The sequence below is a fragment of the Perca fluviatilis genome, chromosome 12 (assembly GCF_010015445.1).
Source record: "Perca fluviatilis chromosome 12, GENO_Pfluv_1.0, whole genome shotgun sequence".
NCBI lineage: Eukaryota > Metazoa > Chordata > Actinopteri > Perciformes > Percidae > Perca > Perca fluviatilis.
In genome coordinates this window covers 37,477,985-37,499,541 of record NC_053123.1, presented here as the reverse complement: position 1 = coordinate 37,499,541, position 21,557 = coordinate 37,477,985, and the positions used below count along the sequence as shown (strand labels likewise).

General features: G+C 41.6%; 1 long non-coding RNA gene across 1 annotated transcript; it reads right to left on the bottom strand.

Moving 5' to 3' along the window:
* Positions 1-19,715: 19,715 nt before the first annotated feature.
* On the bottom strand, positions 19,716-20,025 carry LOC120570191. The gene is made up of 2 exons (XR_005641021.1): positions 19,843-20,025; positions 19,716-19,754 (listed from the first exon to the last, which is right to left on the bottom strand). It is a non-coding gene; the product is annotated as an uncharacterized LOC120570191 (long non-coding RNA).
* Positions 20,026-21,557: the final 1,532 nt, after the last annotated feature.

Sequence of the window (21,557 nt, the reverse complement as noted above, 5' to 3'; positions counted from 1 at the left end):
CTAGTTTTGCTGGTCCGATAACCATCATTTCTGTCTTAGCAGAATTCAGCAACAAGAACTTAGTTGATAACCAGCTGTTAACAGCTGCAAGACAGGCCTCAAGTTTAGCCAGTATGACTCGGCTTCCTACACCTAATGGCATATACAGCTACATATCGTCAGCATAACAATGAAAAGCAATCCCAAAAGAACGGAAAATCTGACCCAATGGGGATAAAGTGAAAAAGCAATGGACCTAATACAGACCCCTGGGGAACCCCGTGCTTAAAGTCACAGGACTCAGAGAGTATGTTGTCATATAAAACATCTTTCTGACAGGTATGATCTTAACCACTCTAGAACTTGTCCTGAAATGCCAAAGAAATTCTCAAGTCTATCCAATAGTATACAGTGGTCAACGTATCGAAAGCAGCGCTAACAGCAATAAAACACTTGTTGACCCCGAATCTATAGACAGTAACAAATCATTCAACACTTTTGTAGGTGCTGTTTCTGTGGAATGATTACCCGAAAAGTAGACTGAAATGGCTCAAATAGCTTATTTAGTGACAGATAGTTCAAAAGCTGATTTGAAACCACTTTCTCAAACATTTTTGACACAACCACGCAAGGTTTGAAAACAGGTCTATAGTTGGTCAGGGAGTCTGCATCCAAGCTAGGCTTCTTTAGTAGCATGCTGGAAAGACTCCAGTGAGTAGGGAGGACTTTAAGATCAATAAAACATAAGGTCCTAAAGTAGCCATAGCTCTTTGACAACCCAAGAAGGCCGAGGATCCAGTGGACAGGTTGTACATCGTGCCACCATTACAATCTTACTCAAGGAAGCCAAGGACATTGGTTCAAATTCAGAAAAAGCCTTGTCCTGTGTAGATAGACAAAGCAACAACAAACTCTGCTTTGTCACTAGAAGACAGGAGTATGTTGGCTCTTATGTCCTCAACCCTTTCATTAAAATACAATAGAGAGAGACAGGTACACAGAGCTAAACACCACAGTCAGTCAGAGAGAGAGAGACAGGTAGAGAGAGAGACAGGTACACAGAGCTAAACACCACAGTCAGTAAAGAGAGAGAGAAAGGTACACAGAGCTAAACACCACAGTCAGTCAGAGAGAGAGAAAGGTAGAGAGAGAGACAGGTACACAGAGCTAACCACCACAGTCAGTAAGAGAGAGAGAGAAAGGTACACAGAGCTAAACACCACAGTCAGTCAGAGAGAGAGACAGGTAGAGAGAGAGACAGGTACACAGAGCTAACCACCACAGTCAGTCAGAGAGAGAGACAGGTAGAGAGAGACAGGTACACAGAGCTAACCACCACAGTCAGTAAGAGAGAGAGAGACAGGTAGAGAGAGAGACAGGTACACAGTGCTAACCACCACATTCAGTAAGAGAGAGAGAGACAGGTACACAGAGCTAAACACCACAGTCAGTAGGAGACAGTCAGGTAGAGAGAGAGACAGGTACACAGAGCTAAACACCACAGTCAGTAAGAGACAGACAGGTAGAGAGAGAGACAGGTATACAGAGCTAAACACCACAGTCAGTAAGAGAGAGAGAGACAGGTACACAGAGCTAACCACCACAGTCAGTCAGAGAGAGAGACAGGTAGAGAGAGAGACAGGTACACAGAGCTAAACACCACATTCAGTCAGAGAGAGAGAGAGACAGGTAGAGAGAGAGACAGGTACACAGAGCTAACCACCACAGTCAGTAAGAGAGAGAGAGACAGGTACACAGAGCTAAACACAACAGTCAGTAAGAGACAGACAGAGAGAGAGACAGGTACACAGAGCTAAACACCACAGTCAGTAGGAGACAGACAGGTAGAGAGAGAGACAGGTACACGGAGAAAAAGATGGCTAACATTAACTTAAGACACACACAGACACACACACACACACACACACAGATACACTGTCTGTACATTCAGTTTAATCGTAGCATCGTTTATCCCAGAATTTGAATGAATAATTTCATAATGACAGCATGAACTTTCTCCATGTGACTTTCCTGGTATCAGACCTAATGATCCATCAGATCAACCTCTGGTTGGTTGTTGTTCAGCAGAGTCAAAGCATCAGCTGTAATATTTGGGTTTTTAATCTGCTGGGTGCATTGACTTGTGTTGTCTAGACCTTCTCTATCTGGAAAGGGTCCCAAAATAACTCCTGTTGGGATTTGACACTATCGATAAAGTTTAATTGAATACTGGAGCAATTTAAAAGATAGTTGTTCCCATCAGTCCTAGAAACTAACCTTTATCTCCACTTATAGAGACCTGAAACATAACAACGTGTTGTAATGCAGTGACTAATATTACAGCAAGTAACGCTGGGACACTAGTTCAATCAATATCAGTTATTGTGCAAGTTTGAACAAGAATGGGAAAGAGTGTGTTCACTTCTGTAGAAACCACGCCTGCTAAACACTGACAGTGTTCTTGACAAATATGTCATGATGAAATAATTACAAAAAGGTCACTTCATTTGACTGACACGTGTCTCTCTCCCCGCGCTGGCATGCTAGGTGCTAGCAGGTCCAACATTATTTACAACGTTAAAGCGTGCCTAAAGGTTCTTAACGAGTGTGGGGAAGACAAGAGTGTTATCAAAATGAAGCTGAATACTTCAATAGATTAGCATTTGTTGGCTATGTTGCTCAAGACAATGCCTCAACCTGTATTCTTGTTGTAGTAGACATGAATTGATGGAATTACTGTAATTGTTGGGGTTTTGGAAATTATAGAGTGTGGTCTAGACCTACTCTATCTGTAAAGTGTCCCGAGATAACTTTTGTTATGATTTGATACTATAAATAAAATTGAATTGAATTGAATTGAATTGAAATGAATGCTGACATTCTGATCACCTAATGCATTTTTGTACAAACACTGGTTTAATACTGTCAAGCCAGGTGCTTTTGCTTAATAATAGTTATACTTACATCAGTGAGGCATGACATACTACCTCGTGGTTAGATCACTGTGTATGTACAACTGATGCACATGCTTCTTTGGATGATATGGAGATTCATTATGATTTTGCCATTGCCGATCATGTACCATTTTCTCTGTCTCTAAATGTTAAGAAGCTATGCCCAGAATGCACCTGAACACACCTCCCTGTAAGACCAGCACGCCCAGAATGCACCTGAACACACCTCCCTGTAAGACCAGCACGCCCAGAATGCACCTGAACACACCTCCCTGTAAGACCAGCACGCCCAGAATGCACCTGAACACACCTCCCTGTAAGACCAGCACGCCCAGAATGCACCTGAACACACCTCCCTGTAAGACCAGCATGCCCAGAATGCACCTGAACACACCTCCCTGTAAGACCAGCGCGCCGATGGGCCACAGATGGGTGCAGGTGCATTTGCTGTTTAAACGACGTGGGTGCTGGACGGGAAACTGACAACTGGGTCGGTCTTACAGTTTTTTACAATTGCTTACACACTAAAATTAAAACTTTCCCACAATTAGCAAAACCTTAGACTCAAGAAGCAAAACACTAGGCTAGATTAGCACAACTGTAAGCACATTGTCAGCTTCACACTTTTGGCAAAACATTACACACAGTGTTTGCAAAACACTAAACACACTTGTATGCATTTGAAACAGAAATTTATCATGATGTCATTTCCTTGCAATTTCAAAGCAAAGGCATTCAAATGAACACGCATGAACCAGTTGGTTAAACACAGCCACCAGGTACGCAAACACATGACTGCTAAATTGTAGACACACCAATCAGGTTTAAGCACTATATAAAATGCAGCAGGTAAGTTCACCTGCCTTCAACCAAAATGGAAGGAGTCAGAAGAAGAAGAAGAATGAGAGTGAGAGGGAGAATCCACAGAGGAGGAGAAGGAGGTAGAGGAAGAGGAAGAGGCCCAGCCAGAGGTAGAGGCACACTAGTGGACCATGTTGTGAACCACGGACTGATACTGAGGGAGGCTGGACTAAGGGTCAGCCAAATCTTAGTAGATCTTAGTATACAGTCATAGATATAGAACATATATGTTCTATATCTATGTATACAGTGGCATCTGTCATAAAGACATTAAGACAAGGAAACAGGTCAAAGAAAATCAGTCTCCAGTTACAGTAATCAGCTGCTCATTGGATGCACCATATCAGCACTGTTGATACCCCTCCCTGTGACATGAGGATTCAGGGTCGAGAACGACAAGGAGGAAGGGGGCCCATATTCACGCGAGGGTTTACGATCTCTGGCCCCAGGCTCAGCTACCCCTCATTGAGGCCCCAGGCTCAGGTACCCCTCATTGAGGCCCCAGGCTCAGGTACCCCTCATTGAGGCCCCAGACTCAGGTACCCCTCATTGAGGCCCCAGGCTCAGGTACCCCTCATTGAGACCCCAGGCTCAGGTACCCCTCATTGAGGCCCCAGGCTCAGGTACCCCTCATTGAGGCCCCAGGCTCAGGTACCCCTCATTGAGGCCCCAGACTCAGGTACCCCTCATTGAGACCCCAGGCTCAGGTTCCCCTCATTGAGGCCCCAGGCTCAGGTACCCCTCATTGAGGCCCCAGGCTCAGGTACCCCTCATTGAGGCCTCCAGACTCAGGTAGCCCTCATTGAGGCCCCAACTCAGGTACCCCTCATTGAGACCCCAGCTCAGGTCCCTCATTAAGCCCCACTCAGTACCCCTCATTAAGACCCAGACTAGTACACTGCCCCAGACTAGTATGCCCACTCAGTCCCATTCCCAGCCTCATTGAGACCGCTAGTACCCCCATTGAGCCCCAGCTCAGTACCCCTCATTGAGACCCCAGGTCAGTACCCCTCATTGAGCCAGACTAGTACCCCTCATTGAGGCCAGCTCGGTACCCCTCAACCATCATACTCATTAACCATCGGTCTCTTGAGGCCCAGGCTCGGTACCCCTCATGGCCCACTCATTACTTTGGCCAGTCGGTACCCATTGGTCAGGTTCCCTCTTCCCATGCTTCTTTGGGGCCCCAGACTCAGGTACCCCTCATTGAGACCCCAGGCTCAGGTTCCCCTCATTGAGGCCCCAGGCTCAGGTACCCCTCATTGAGACCCCCAGACTTAAGGTACCCCTCACTGAGGCCCCAGACTCAGGTAGCCCCTCATTGGGGCCCCAGGCTCAGGTACCCCACATTCAGGCCCCAGGCTCAGGTACCCCCTCATTGAGGCCCCAGGCTCAGGTAGCCCTCACTGAGGCCCCAGGCTCAGGTACCCCTCATTGAGGCCCCAGGTACCTCTGGGGCCCCGGCTCAGGTACCCCTCATTGAGGGCCCCAGGCTCAAGGTACCCCTCATTGAGGCCATGGAGGACCCCTGTGACCAAATCGCGCTGCAGCTGTGCTAGGATGGATTCGACATTCCAGACGGTTCTTCCCACGTTGTCTTGCCAACGAGGATATATATCTCCTGTGATGTTGATGAAATTCTCTTGGCCAGATCCAGCTAGGCGAAGAGATAATGTCTAGTATTTTCCAAAAAAGTCCAAATAGTCCAAAAAACTGTAAACTAGCAAAGACACTTATGTCGAGCTCTGCACTGCCCCGGGTGCAGGATAGGGACCGGAGAAAGCCCAACACACTACAAAATTAAACAGGAAACTGAAACAAGAAACATAAACACGGATGGAACATGAAAACAGAGAAGACAGAAACACACGAGATAATAAACAAGGAAACAGGAAAAACTACAACCATGACACCTAAACCCTGAAATAAACTAAATGATGTCTTATTAAAGATATCATAGATATTAAAGATCTTCCAATATGTTCAGATCTTTTTACCACTACAGGGGTTAAGTGTGTCTGCAGATATCCATTGAGAGAAAAGAGAACAGTTTGTCCAGCAGAAGGGGCCATGACATCACTGGTAAACTTCTGACAGCTTCCTTTGACACACACACACACACACACACACACACACACACACACACACACACACACAACAAAAACACACACACACACACACACACACACACACACACACACACACACACACACACACACACACACAGACACACACACAAAAACACACACACACACACACACAACAGATACACTCACATACAAACTGTTACCGTCTGGCTCAAGGCAGGCAACAAAAGGGAGATCACACACAGATAGATTAACCAAAAGGTAATTTATTTAACTAAATATACTCAGGGGGCTCCGCACTGGGGGTTAAAACCGATACTGATTACCAGGGCCCAAGGGGAGAGAGGGCCCTTTAAAAGTCTGGAATATATTTTATTTCACCTGGATATTTTCATTTCCTAATTCAATTTCCTAATGCATGCCAGATGAAATGTAAAGTTAGTGTATTGAATGAATAATTTGGTTGATTGACTGACTACATTTTGTATACAAATAAAGACTAAGGTCTCACCCACCCCTTTATGTCGCCAAATGGTTTGGTCCATCTGCAGCATTTTGTTTACGTTAGTTCAGTTCATCTGGTTGAGCCAAACTTCTGCTGTAGAAATGTCTTTCTCAAAGAAAGTCAAATCAGGCTACTCCTGAGATAAACTGTTGTTTAGGCTAATGTTAGGAACAGAGAGCAGAGGGGAAGGTGAGACAATGCTGTGACTCTAATGATGTCTTCTTTTCAACTATGGCCATGCTAGAGATAATAGAGAGGGGTGGCTTATCACTATATGATGTTTGGATGTTTAGACTTTAGGTTGGAAAGACATTTTCAGTTGTGCTGCGTGTACCTTTTAAACTGTGTTTTCTCCATTTGCAAATGTAAATAAATACTCAAAGACCAGACTTTGGTTTAATTCTCAAACAGTCGTTATTTGTTTTTGTTAACGCTGCTGCTTCAAGGAAAACTTCCGCCACAGCTATAATGTCTATAATTAGCAATAATAGGCTAATCAGTGTCATAGGTAGCTTGGTAGCTCATCGATAGATACATATCATGTCAACATTATAGTTATGTCAGATTTAGTAGAAGCAGATGTTAACATTGTGAAACACATGGCCCTCAGTTTCAGAAACTGTCCCACCAGGGAGCAACAGACCCCTCATCCTCCTCTTTGGATTTGAGACAAGGTGAGCTTATATCAAAATTAAAGGAAACCATGTTTAGCTATTTTGACTGAAAAGGGTTTAAGTAACACCAACATCTCAGTGTGTTTTATTATATTAGATTACAATTAGGATAAGAGGTTAATATCAGATGTATCCTTCATAGAGAAAGATGATAGAGAAGATGTGAGGAGGATGATGGGAGTGAAGACCAGAGGTGGGTAGAGTAGCCAAAAATTGTACTCAAGTAAAAGTACTGTTACTTCAGAATAATATGACTCAAGTAAAAGTAAAAAGTAGTCATCCAAATAATTACTTGAGTAAGAGTAAAAAAGTACTCGGTGAAAAAACTACTCAAGTACTGAGTAACTGTTGAGTAACGTCTGATTTATTTTTTAACTTAAGCATTCAATCAGACGGACAAAAATACAAAATCATCATCTTTAGGCAAATTATAGTTCATCCAATCAATAAAATAAAGAAAAATGTATTAATTACAAAATAGCTTAGATTAAAATAATCCAGGTAAATTCAAGATTCGCAAAAATAAAATAAATAAAATAATAATATGTAAAAATAAATAAGCACAAGTAACACAAATTTCCAAACCTACTTTATTTTACCAGGCTCTGCAGGCAGAACTAGAACAAGGTAATGGAGCTGCTGTTTGGCACTTTTACTATATATATATATATATATCTAATATAAGGTAAACGACGTGCTTTCATTATGAGGCCAGAGGCCTGGACTATGAAGCAAGATTTGGGGTTAACGAGGTAACTTCAGGTTCAACCCGAGGGTTTTCTTTATCACCAAGGTGGATCACTTGATACTGGGTTCAATCACCATGGTAACTCATGCTGGACGCCCTAACCTGGTCGGGAGCAGGTTATGTTGGAGATCAGAGATCAGCCGGTGTAAAAGCACCGCCTACTACAACTTGGTTATTTATCTGCTTCTTGAGCCAATGCGCGAGCCGGTTTGAATTATGTTTTTATATATTTTTATTTGCTCTCCGGTCGCTTCCACTGGCAGGATTGCGAACTGAAATAATAGGCTAATTACGAGCAGTTTATGGAAAGGACAAGGATCAGACCTTGGTCCTGACTGATGGGGAAGTGATATTGATAAGTGTTGATTTACGCATCAGCGTCGCCTATTTTTGTTGCCAGCGGCGACGACTGCTCAACTCCGTTTGATTGGTGAAACACAGTCACATACGTGGTAGCCCAGCTAACAATTTTTGGTTCCCAAGAACGTTCGTTTTTGGTTGCCCGCAAACGTTCCCTGAAGGTTAGGTTTGGTTGTGTTTTGGTAGTATTTTCGTTTGGCAATGAAAGTTGGTTGAACGTTCTGGGAACGTTTGTTTTTGTTACATCGAACGTTCTCCGAACGTTGTCAGAACGTTTCCCTTACGTTGCAACCCTTAGAGAACGTTCCCCTAACGTTGCAACCTTTAGAGAACCTTCCCTAACGTTGTAACCTTCAGGAACGTTCCCCTAGCGTTACTCTTACATTCCCCTAACCCTTTAACAAACTTTAACAACAATGATACTAATTTGTATTATTACTTTAAACCGTCTGCATTAGCAGGAATGAATGAACATCAAACTTGATTGGATTTAAAACTTTAATTAACAATATGCAAAGAATAATAAAAAAATACAAAATAGATAAGGATGTAGAGTGCAAAGTAATAGTGCAAATGTATTGTGCAAAATGCATATTGGAATGATAAAGTATGTAATGTGTAGATGAATGGCCAAAGTGGGGATGAGCCCACTTCTCAGCAGTTCATGAGAGTGATGGCAGAGGGAAAGAAGCTGTTCTTGTGTCTGGTTGTTTTTGTGTGCAGGGATCTGTAGCGCCTGGCAGAGGGGAGGAGGCAGGAGGATGGGAGGAGGAGGAGAGGAGGCAGGAGGATGGGAGCAGTGTAGAAGATGGCCAACAGCTCTTGCTTCCGCAAAAAATAAAAATAAAAAATAAAAATAAAATAAAATAAAATAGAGCTCCATGGTTTTGAAGGCTCAGTCCTTCTCAGCTGACCTAAAAAGAAAGAAACAAAAGTTTGATATGTCATACTAAGAATAAACACATTAACAAAAGCAAGACAAATTGCCTGACTAACAACCCTGTTTTTATTCTGATCACAAATACCGATAGTTTTTGATTATTATGATTATTATTAACATCACAGAAGAATTTCAATTTACCGTCTGTGTGGGGCAAACTTCCAATCAAGTCCTGCTGCAGTTACAAGTCAAATTAAAACCTCTTATTAGCCAAGCTAAGCATAATACTGATGTGAACAATAAAGTAACACCTGCCTGTTATAACCCTGCAGATAGTCAGGTCCTGGAAGGTCTTTGCCTTCTGCCCCGCGAGGATATACAGTTTTAGAACATCATTGGTTACGACTGTCCAGAGCATGCGAGGATGGCAGTACCTCCGTCGAACCTCCGGGGCTTGTCAGGAAAAGTTGCTGTAAAACATATAGAAACACAAATTATACACATGGAACAAAGTGGAGAGCTTGTACAACTTCATTTTGTAAGAGAAGTCAGTTCTGTTATAATTTAAGTTACCGCAAAAGCCACTGTACCTTCAACTGGGTCCCAAGATGAAGTGGCAGGCCGAGCTCACTAGAATACACACCCATCCAGCTCTGGGCGAATCGGGCTGGTTTCCTGTGTGGTGTTGACTCATCTAAAAAGAAAGTAGATATGAATATTGGTCAGTTCATTTATGGTAGGTGATATCGGGTGATGATTCAGAAATGATGTAGGAGACCTCAGAGATGACGCACCAGTCCGAAGAGTACAAATCACGTGCAGCTTTATTCAAACAGTGAACAAACTTTCTATGACACTGGGACAACCATGAGCATACAGACACGCTCTGCCCAAGGATGAACCACATGTACATCATAGTGAATACCTTTTAAACTCTTTTGTGCTAACACAGCATGAGACATCTATTTCAGCACACAAGTTTTACCCTTAAACTACACCTTTATGGCCGGATGCTCCTTATAGATTCTCCCATTCCTGGCTCCAATTCCTCTGTGTGAAAGTTGTACCCAAACTCATAATAGATTTACACATTCTAAGCTAGGCTTCACTATGAGACCCCTTGGAATAGATAAGATACATTCAAACATTTGCATGCACACATACCAAACCCTATCAGTAGGTTTCTTGCAAATGCCGTTGCATAACTACTATACAATTAGACAATTGCAAAAAAACAAAAAAAAAAAAAAAAAAAAAACTTGCATGCAGGTGGTGGTGGCAGTGATGTCTACTGACCTGAAAAAGGCAGGAAGAGACAAACCCATCAGAAGAGTCACATGATAAGCACCAGGTTGGACAAGTAGTTCCACGGTAGGAATAGGACTCTGGTTTCTAAATGTATGTATAAATGTTAACTTACTAGACAGGCCTACTAATAATAATTGGGCCCTTGGAATAAGCTCGCTTATGACCGAGTCATCTGGTTAAAAGACTCATACAATTTGTACTGATTGCAAAAATAATAATTTGAATGTATACAGTGTAAACAAACACATGCAACATATCGATCGTAACCACTATATTTAAAACACTAAGAAGGTTCTAATCTAACATGAAACTTCTAGCAACGGTCTCACCAGGGGATTTTGGCTACATGAACTCGAAAGCATTGAGAACATTGTTTGTGTACAAAGAGCTTACCAAAAATGTGTTTTTAACAAGTCAGCGCTTGACTGGCAAGATGGCTTAATGGGGAAAAAAACAAATGCTGAAGTGAGTTGTTGAACCTTTTGGTCAAACCTGATTAAACCGAATATACAGCACTATTTAGGGAAAGGGCTTAATGGTTAGACCCCCAAACCGCTGCAGGTAATCTACAAATCAGCGCGAACTGTAACGTATTTCACTCTACTTTTCGGTGGACGCTTGGCTTAAGCAATAAAATCTTTCTTTGTCCTGGTATCAGATCAAACGCAAACGGAAGTCCGGAGGACAGGACTTGAATCGGTCACCTGGAGAGAGCAGAGGCATCGGCTTCCCCTACTGGCGGGGTAACGGTTGATTTAAACACTGATTGCCAATTTGTTAGAAGTGAAATGGAAGAAGTGAATACCTCCTCTTAAAAACAGTGTGGAGATGTGCCATTCAGCAAAAAACAAGTTCAAAATAATTATTCTACAACATGTGGACAGCACTGTGTTTTCTTTTATGTCTACATCCAGAAAAAGATTCCTTATACAAAAGTATTGAGCATGTATGGGGCCAATCTTGTATGCAACGATACAATGGTTAGTCATTTTGTTAGCAGAATACATCCAGATGTGTGTCAAGTGATCAGAAATTTAAATGTGTACAATGTTCATGCGCCAAATTCCATAGGTAAAAAAAAATTGTGTAAAATGGTGTAATCGTTGTTTTTTTTTTTAAAAAATAAAGAATGTGGAATATACATGTCTTTACGATGTCTCAATTCTTTTGTATTCCTTTTTTTATTTTTAAAACAAATTATACAGGAAAATGCATTCAATGATAAAATTAATGTAAAACATTCATTTAATGTCACAGGTTTACATACAACAACAGCATTTTCTATATGCCTGAAGAAATTACCCACCCACCAATGGAGAGAAAAAAAAAAAAATTTAATAAAAAAAATAAAAATGTATAGTTTCAAGCTAACATACGTCACAGCATTTTCACATAGTTGAATAAAGAAAAAAAAAACACCTGAATAGAAAAAAAAATAATAATAAAAACAGATTTAAAATAAATTTAGTGTAAAACATTCATTTAATGTCACCCAGTTTACATACAACACTGACTTTCTCTATAGTTGAATAAAGAAACACACACTCAATAGAAAAACACATCTCAATAGAAAAATAACTAATAAAAATAGGTATTAAAAAGTTAAATATAAAAATAGTGTAATAATAAAAAATAATAAAAATAGGTTTAAAAAAGTAGAATATAAAAATTAGTGTAATAATAGAAAAGATTAAAAACTCAGGCCCAACGAAGTCTTAGTAATGGATGGTGTAATACTAAAGGTTCTAGGAGTACTAGGTTGCGTCAGAAATCAGATGCCGTTTGTGTATTAACTACAGGGCCATTCTTAATGCTCTAGGAGGCGCGGATCTGTAAAGCCATCATATAGGCGCTTGTGTATTACTCCGTGATGATGTATCCGTTTAAAAAGCCTCAATAGAACGTAGCACTCTACTGTGTTTCTTGGGATTACGGATATTGGCACATTTAAGCTAGCTAACGCTTTTTAAAATATGTTCCTAAATTCTTTTGGTCTAGAGCCGTCTGCAACATTGCATTATGGCTGACATCTTTCAGCAGATCATACAGGATGACTACCTGGCACATTCTTATTTCCAACAACCATTTCCCTTGATCTGTCCAAGATAACTGGTCATTGTGTCGGGAGCATGGGCGCTTCACATGTATTCCCGGGCTTCTTTGTTTCTTATAGCAGCTGTTTCAACACTCTGTTTTTAACATATTTTCTTCTTCATCTTTGAATCCTTGAAATCAACTTCAGGCATTGATAATGTAATCACACGTTCGCCGTCACCCTGTTTTATCATGACCAGGTACCTCTCTGTAGAATAATGTGAATATCTTTTAGCTTTTCATATACATCAATGTCCTGCTGTTTCCCCAATATATCACTCATGGCTCAGTCCACTTCACTTGTACAGACTGTCGTGAGAGATACATCTGAGGAGTCCCTGCGTTTGAGGATGCCGTAATGCTGCTAATTGATTTTGTGGAACCAAAAACATTTTCTGAGTGTGTTCCATCTCAACTCCTGTTGCTAAGGCGACTTGCTTATGAATGGGATAGCAGCCCCCAGTAGAGGCAGTAGAAACCCTCCCTGTTTGATTGGATTGTCTTTTTTTAAATGTTTAACTTCTTTATCAGCTATCAGTCTAATAACTTTCTTTCTTTCTTTAACAGCTTGTACTGAATATTAGACAACGGTATGTGACCTTGTAAGACATTCTAAAGATATTTCACAAAGGGCATTAATAAAGTCTGACTAGCGTTGCCTACAATGACACTCTCGCTCTCGGTATGCCTTATTTAGCATGTCTAACAATGTAAATTCCTCTCCATTCGGTTGACATTATTAACCTATTTTTTCTAGGAACGATACAACCTGCTGTGGGATATTATCAGAGCGGTTCTGAGTCTTAAAATAACCGGGGGTGTGTGGTTTATAATCTATCAATAGATAGCCAAAGGTGTAACTAGTTACGTGGTTTAAAGCCTCTAAATATTTACTATTACCGGGGAACATTTACGTGCACAGTGCTTATCTGATGTTGATCTCTAGCATTTTTGAAAATAATCATATAGTTTGTATTCAAAACTGATTGTACGATAGCTTTACCTTGAATAAACAGATTCTGCACTAGATATATACAACTAAGATGCCTATGGTGGACATACTGGGTGAAAACTTTTTGAACTTCCAAATTATCACTGGCTTGATTCATTAAATCGTCTATAATGAGCAAATTATTCTTAGTAGTAGGCAAGAGTGTTTCATATCATGAACGATTCGAGACCTTGTACAAAAGTTTATATTCACCGTTTAAGCAATTGATCGTGATATTGGTTGCCAGCATGAATAGATGTTACTAATGTTATCGATTTTTGGGAAATATACGCATCACATGTTTTCAATAATGTCTTTGACAAAGTATGTTTTTCCACAAGTAGAGGGACCACTGATAACAAGGCGAAAGGGTGTTGAAGCCTACCATCAAATCCTGAAACATCCCTGAGTAGCCATAAGGTACGGTTGTTATAGTCTTGGAGCACCGTCGTTTATTGTAAACGAACTCGTACTCCTCCTGAGTGTGCCGTTTTTGAGATGGAACTGTTTTTGTCGCGTGTTATTGTGAAGGCCGTTGTGGTCAGATGGTTAGAGGCCGCGGCTGCTTGGTCACAAAGGGATTGAACAAGACCAATTAACGATTCATGTGTAACCACTTTGGCATTTGTGGCATTGGGGGTTACACCCTTGCATTTAACCTGTGTTATTTCCTTGGAGCGGTCCTATAAGCATAGCATTTAGGACCCCCGAACAAACTCTGTTATATAATCTTCGGTAGGAGCCCCACAGACTTGGGCCACTTTAGTTCACCCGTTAAATCGCCAAGGTAAGGACCTAGAGGTGGATCCACTCACCGCGTCTCTGCTTGTGAACAGAATGCTGTCAGTGTGCCGCACATATAAAATACATGCTCCTGCAGTTTATCCAACAAATCATATAGCTCCATGCGAGCATAGGCTGTGGTCATGGCTCCTATAAAACCATCCACATCTTTTACTCTGGATGCGACCCCTCTGTGCCTATTGTCGCCATTGGACAATCGCTTACTTCCTGGTGAGATGAATGAGAACTGGCGAACATCAAAAGGTGTAACAGTTCCGGAACATGAGCCCGTGTGAAGCGGGATGGTTCGGTTATGAGCTCAGCAGTAGTCATGTTGCACGCGTGGGCAGATTTGCCCCAAAGACTATTCAGAAGCAATTTATTTGTATGCCTGACAGCTTTGTTAAAACATATCTGGTCGGATCAAGACGAATGCCCTTCGTGTGCATAATAGTCATCTATGTACTTTGTTTTCGGTCTCCGTTTTGATATGCCCAGGGGTATCCTGAAGCTTCTTACGTTTAAGAAATGTTTTAACATAGGCTTTAAAAAGCTGATCAGTTTTTCTGGGAAATGCCAAACTTCAGCAATGGAAACAATCTTATACCTCTCTATGGCTTTGTAATTCAAACGTCACCCAAAACGTGAGACAACACCCTCTCTGGATCGCTATGTGTGTGTATGGTGTTGTTTTGATTCATCTGAACGGCACACGCCGCACATAGGGGGAACATCAGTTTACCGTTACAGTGGTAGGGCAACACAGGGTGATACAGGCCTCCTGGGGGTGCTACTGTACATTTCACAATGCCAAAGTATTTGTTTATGTCATCAAAATCCTTGTATTATTTGGGGGTGTCCTATTGGATAATCTCTTTTAGACTGAACAGTTGGATACAAACTTGTGAAATCATAGTATCTGATCTTTTTCATCATTTTCTACCTTGTGGTACAGTTTCATTGCATTTTGTGCGGCCTCCAAAGAGGGATTCTCGGGATTGAGACGCTCTGCCTTTTCATATGTTAACATGAACTCCTTAACGTCTGGGTCATTGTCCACAGACTGTCTCCAATCACATTCCCACATCACCACAACTTTTAGCTGATGCTTATTTTTAGAGCAGCCACTCTGTTATGGAACTCAATGCACAGATCACCCTGTGTTTTTTTTTGTTTTGGTGAGAGGATTGATTTCACCTGGCGATAGCACTCCTTATCACAGCCGTGAAAGAAGCAGCCATTAAATTCATAACACGTGTGTGTAAGTCTTCACAATAGCCATCTACAAAGAACTGACCAAATGACTTTTCACCTCTGTTCAGAGCGCGCTTGTATGTCAAGGCCCTCTCTGTCTGCAACATACTCTAGCCACTGTGCATTGAACGATCAGAACATGTCTTGTTTTGCCCTAAGGTAGGCCCCTTCGGTATGTCAGAGCAACAGAATCTTTGGGGAGGAACAACGTTTTAAATACACCCATACATGAGGAGGTCAATGTAGCATATGCAACGGGTTTAGGCCTGTGCACTCTGAGGGCCTCTCTGTATATTTTGCATGCTTTAATCAAAACGCTTACATCGTTCGCCAATAGCTGAGCAGCTCTTTTCGAAAGTCAAAAGGTGTGTCGTGGACCGTAACGCACCACTCCATGAACGTTTTCTTAGAGGCGTCACTCATAGCATCATAACCATATAGAGCTGGTGCAGGATAAGGACCAATATAATTCTCATTCTCTGTTGTTAAATTCGTGTGGGAAGAATCCTTTGAGAAGATCGGAGAACCCCATGGCTGCCGGTGTTTTAGATAGAGCCATAGGGATAAAACTGAACGAATCGATCCAACGCTGATTGAAAGTAGAATCGATCATCAGAAGCACCCTAGAACCGCAGATAGTAATAGTTGGACAAAGTTTCTTGACTCACCAGGTACTCTAAAACTATATAACTGTCAAAACCTGATGCATTGTGTGTGCTATAAAAGTATAGCCTCTGTATTTCTCCTGTCTGTAGTTCTTAATGAATGATGCAACACAGTTTGATGTTTCATGTAGCAGTTTTTTGACCGGTCCATATCCATAACGCATACAAAATTAGCTTCATGACGCCCACATTGATAACGTGTTTCAAATCGTAAAAGAGATACTTTATCACTACTTTCTTTGCCGTTCGAAGGGTTGTATATAGCAAGGGGGAGGTAGTAGCCCCTAAAGGCTCTCTCACAATGTAGGCATTTAGGTTTTTACAGCTGTGTGGATTTTTCGACACACGCATATGTTGCGATGGTCAGGACTCGCAATATTTGTTTTTATCGTAGGGTATAAGCCCGTGTTTCACGTCGGGTTTTTATGGTTTTCAAAACACTGTTACGGATTTGCATCGCGTCTACAGTCTGTGCATTTAATGGTCTTGTCAGGTATACAAGCAGTGTAACACAAATTACAAAGCCAACTACAAAGGTGCCCCAGAGGGTTCTGGTAGGTCTTGTAACACCCATCGCGAAACGTACGAGCCCAAAAAAAGCCCGTTTATTTACGATGAGATAATAATGCTCGTTATGCAAATACAACCATGCTGTTTTCACATCTGGTTGGTCGTGGCGTTTTGAAGATCGTGGGTTTTTACATCCGCTCTATGATGGGAATATCACAATTTTCATTTTCAAATGTTTCTGAAATCTGTCAACATCAGAGAACGAAACCTTATGTGTGTAGTCAAAACCCAAATCACTATGCAGCTGCTTGGCATAATTCATCTTCTCATCATGCGACCATCTGCTATTTACATAATGTGCCAGGCAGAGAGAAAAGCAGAGATTGTCGTTACCAGCGTTATTCTTGGGGTTATACAAAGCAAACTTACCTTTTCTGACAATATTTGATCGTAACCAATGCTTCCTAGTTTTCGACGTTCTCCCGACACCCTCCTCACAATATGCGGCGTATTGTCACTATTAATTCTAAAGAGTCATCGGTCAGTGAATTATTGTTACTCTGCATCAGGTTGCGACTTGCTCCAGAAATGTATCTGTGTTATAGCCATCGCGAGTTCAACATTGTTTGGATAGGAACATCTTACGGCTGGACCCCTTAACTCAACATTTAAAACGCTGTCCTGTGTTGCATTGCCCAAAGCCCTCTCTATTAAACCTGTTAGGGGTGCTATACACCCTTTCAGGAACACTACCGATATCAGTCAAATCAATATTTCGCAGGTCGACATCTTGACGAAATTCAGCAGCATTAAAAGGGGTATCTGTCTGGATGCCATTTCGGATGTTACCTTAGAAACGCCGCCCGCACCACACTGCACACCACCCGTGGGGATTTTCTGGGGGTGATGGAGGGGTACTATAAGCGCTTGTGGACGGTTGGGGACCGGTCTGCTCATCTGTACAGGATCGTTTTTTGACGGGCTGAACACTCGGAAAAACATGCAGGTCTCTTATTACTCTGATCTATGTCTGGGGGTCTGTATTTGATGATTGTATAGCGTCTGTATTGGACGGTGTATTGTTGGAATATACTTCTGAAGGACCATTATGTGACAACTGTTCAGGGACGGACTATCTGATTCTTGTGTTTTCTCACTGTTGCTTTACTATCGCTATCACTAGGCATAGATTGGGCCCAGGCTCGAATATTTTGGCATGTATAGCACACAAACGTGCAAAATCCTGAGGATTGCTTACTGCTCTTGTGTAATCGTCTCCGCATGGCCATTCTAGTTCCTCGTCACTACTAACGTCACACCACCTAAGGGTTCAGATTTTTTGTTTTTGGGTGGCGGTGGCATTTTTTTTAAATTTTTTTTTATATTTTACACAAACTATAGCCTGTTTTTTTTACTAAGTGGTGCATATTCATAGTCTTTTTAAGTCATACTATCATAGGTACAATCAGTGTATTGAGAGAGCTGACCTGATTGGCCAGAGTTGTGCCAAAACCTGTGACCAAATCAACCAAATGCGTATTAGCTCTGACCTGGCTGGCCAGCGTTGTTCCAAAGTCTGTGACCAAACCAGTCAATTGTGTGTTAGCTGTTTGCAAGACATCTAATTTATTCATAAGAGCATCGTTTTGTTTTCGTAATTCGGCTAATTCTGATTGTATTTGTTTATAATTGCCATCTGACGCAGGTTTGTTGAGGTGTAGTGTTGACACAATACTCAAAAGCTCTTCACCCTGAAGAAATGTCACCTGCTCAGGACCTCCTAGTGCCCCACCGTGTTCAAACTGTTTGTTAGTAATATAATTAGGCACTGCTTGCTTATCAAGGAATGGAACGTTAACCTCTAATACATTTACAGGATTGGTTACTGATGTATTACCCTGTTACACTTTTTATCTGACACCGTTATGACAGAGGTGTGTGGTATACAGCTGACATAGTCGGATCCTTCCTCTGTGCTATAGATACAGTTAAAGAGGTATGCACCTACATTATATTCAGGGAACACCTGCAAAGATGCCTGACACGATTGATGGGCTGTAAGCGGTGTCTCTGCTATTCCGGCGTCTTCAGACCCTTCTGCTGTAGCTAGATACTTGATTGAGGGGTGTAGGAGCTGCCGGTGTTAGTCCTGTGTCTTCAGACCCTTCTCCGGCTTCTACGGCATGGATTGTCTAGAGGTATAAAACATATTTTTCTGGTTAATCAAAGACACGCCACGCATACACACACACAACACACCGCACACACACACAACACACACACACAACACACAAACACACACCTCATCAGATGTCTTTGTGTAAAGGGGTGTCCTTTTGTCCCTCTCTCAATGGAGTCACTCGTTGGGTGGTAGGGCTTTGGTGTACTATGTGTGAAATCACACTTAGACCACAACAAATGCAAGGACTCTAAGTCTTCGGTTGCAGTTACTTGCTAAAACAAAAGAAATGCCTTTTTAACAATATATACATTTTTATTTAAAAGCTTTTATAACACTATGTAAATATATTCTGTTAGATACCAAAAGGGTTTCTCACCTCTGCAGCTGTGTTAGGATCATAAGATACAGAGGCCGTGTAAGAGGAGTCTGGAACAAAGGAAGGGCGGCTCTTTTGGGTGGGAAACCTACGTGTTTGGCTTCTCAGGATGAAATAAGCATTAGATTAGAAAAAAATCTCTATTTTTTTTTTTTTTAAATACAACACTCTATTTTCATGTTTTTCTTTTCAATTCACCCAATCAATAGATCTCTTCTTAGATCCCTTCTTAGGCTTGTGTAGACATCCGTTTCTGCTCCATGGGGGTGGCTGTGTGAAATCGTCCTCAGGGTCAAATACAATGAAACTAAGTCTTCCGTAGCCTTTAGTTGCTAAAAACAAAGGAAAGGTCTTTTTAACAACATATACATTTTATTTAAAAAGCTTTTATAACACATGTAAATATATTCTGTTAGATACCAAAGGGTTTCTCACCTCTGCAACTGTGTTAGGATCATAAGATACAGTGGCCTGGTAAGATGAGACCGGAACAAAGGAATGGGGGCGTCTTTTGGGCGGGATGCCTTTCTGGTATGGCTCAGGCTGTAATAAGCATTAGATTAGATGCATTAGATTTTTTCATTTTTTTTTTATACAACACAGCATTTTACCGTTTTTCTTTTCAACTCACCTCAATAAATTGCTTCTTAGGCTTACGATGGTGAACGTTTTTAGGGGTAGCAGCTTTCACAGAGAGGTTTAGAGAAGCACACGGCCTTTTATCATGGTTGATTTCAGCCGTATGTGCTATCGAGTAGCCATCACCCTTACGGATCCTTTGTTCAGGAACGGATTGTCTAGACACAGAATATATATATATATATATATATATATATATATATTAGAGGACTAGAAACACGGTGATAAATTAAATAGTAATAAATATTACAGCCTGAAAGAGATAAATAGCCCCATAAATACCTGTTTCCAATGTTCTTATTCCTTATTAGAAGGACCTTTTGTTTTATGTTCTGGTGTGTTGGGGTCTGTAGGATCGGGCTACACAGCTCTTTTTAAAAACAAAAACCAAAACAAAAATTAATGAAAACACAGTACTAAATCAATTAATGCTGTAGTGTATAATATATTTATAGGTTTTACCTTGTGGTATAAGTGTTTCATCAACTAACACAGCCACATTGTCCCAGCTCTTTGTAAAATCACCTAATGACGCAAACTGCATTATACAAAAAAACGTTTTTAAGTCACAAATGACTGAATGAATTAAACACCTTACAATAAGCTATTTTAAAGATTTACTCACCAAACGCAGCCATTTCTGTAGAAACGAATCCTCTTTTCTTCAGAGGTCTTTGTTGAGGAAGCCTGAGAAAAACGCAGGGAAAATTTTTTAGCTAGCACCTTAGCTAAAAACTGCAGGTAAAAATGAGCAGTCAGCCTTGAAAACAAGGGGTTTTAAACACCACAAACCACCCCCTTTATGACGATTTAACACCCACAACAATAGACCTCACATTTACAAGCTAACCACTGGTCTAACACAAGTTTTTACCATCGTCATATGGTACAACCACGCCCGCATTACGAACACACGGTCAAAAGTTTTAGCTAATTCATGAATGACTGAATTAATTAAATATCTTTGAACATCCTTAACCACAAGAGGTGCTTTTAAATTTACTTACCACTTAGTAGGTATTGCTGAAAAAACGGAAACAGCCCGTTTGCTTTCACCAAGAAGAATTAAAAAGTGAAACCCAGAGGGTTTTTTGATGAGGAAAAAACGTGGTAGCTATCTAGCTACCAGACTAGCTAGAAAAAGCATCTAAAAAGAGACAGCTAGCATGAAACAAAAGGCTAAACAGTGCACTGCTGAAAAAGGATCCTCTTTTTTTTCACAAAAAAAGAACAACTCACTGGTATTGTTTGTGGAAAAACGTGGTAGTAAGCTCAGCTAGCTAGCAGAAAAGCTAAAAATGTGCAGACCCCCAGGTAGTACGACAGAGTGACCTCATCTGAAGCGGGTGAGAGGCCGCCTCAGCTCAAGGCCACAAGACGCTTGTTGCAGGGAGGCGTCACGAATCGCGACATACTGACGTCATCACATCCGCTAGATGCACTAACATATTCGGCCACTAGATGGCGCTCGCGGGTGCCGACGTTCGACCGCGACGTCATCACATCCGCTAGATGCGCGCGCAGCGTCGACGATGATCGATCATGAGGCCGCTTCCGGGCGTCCTTTCCCCGGGCGCCTCCCGGGCCTCGCCGGCGTGGTGGCGCCACATGAGGCCGCCAGGCGCCCTTTCCCCGGGCGCCTCCCGGCCGGCGTGTTAACACCTCATGAGGCCGCCTCCGCGTCCTTTCCCCGGGCGAAAAAACGAG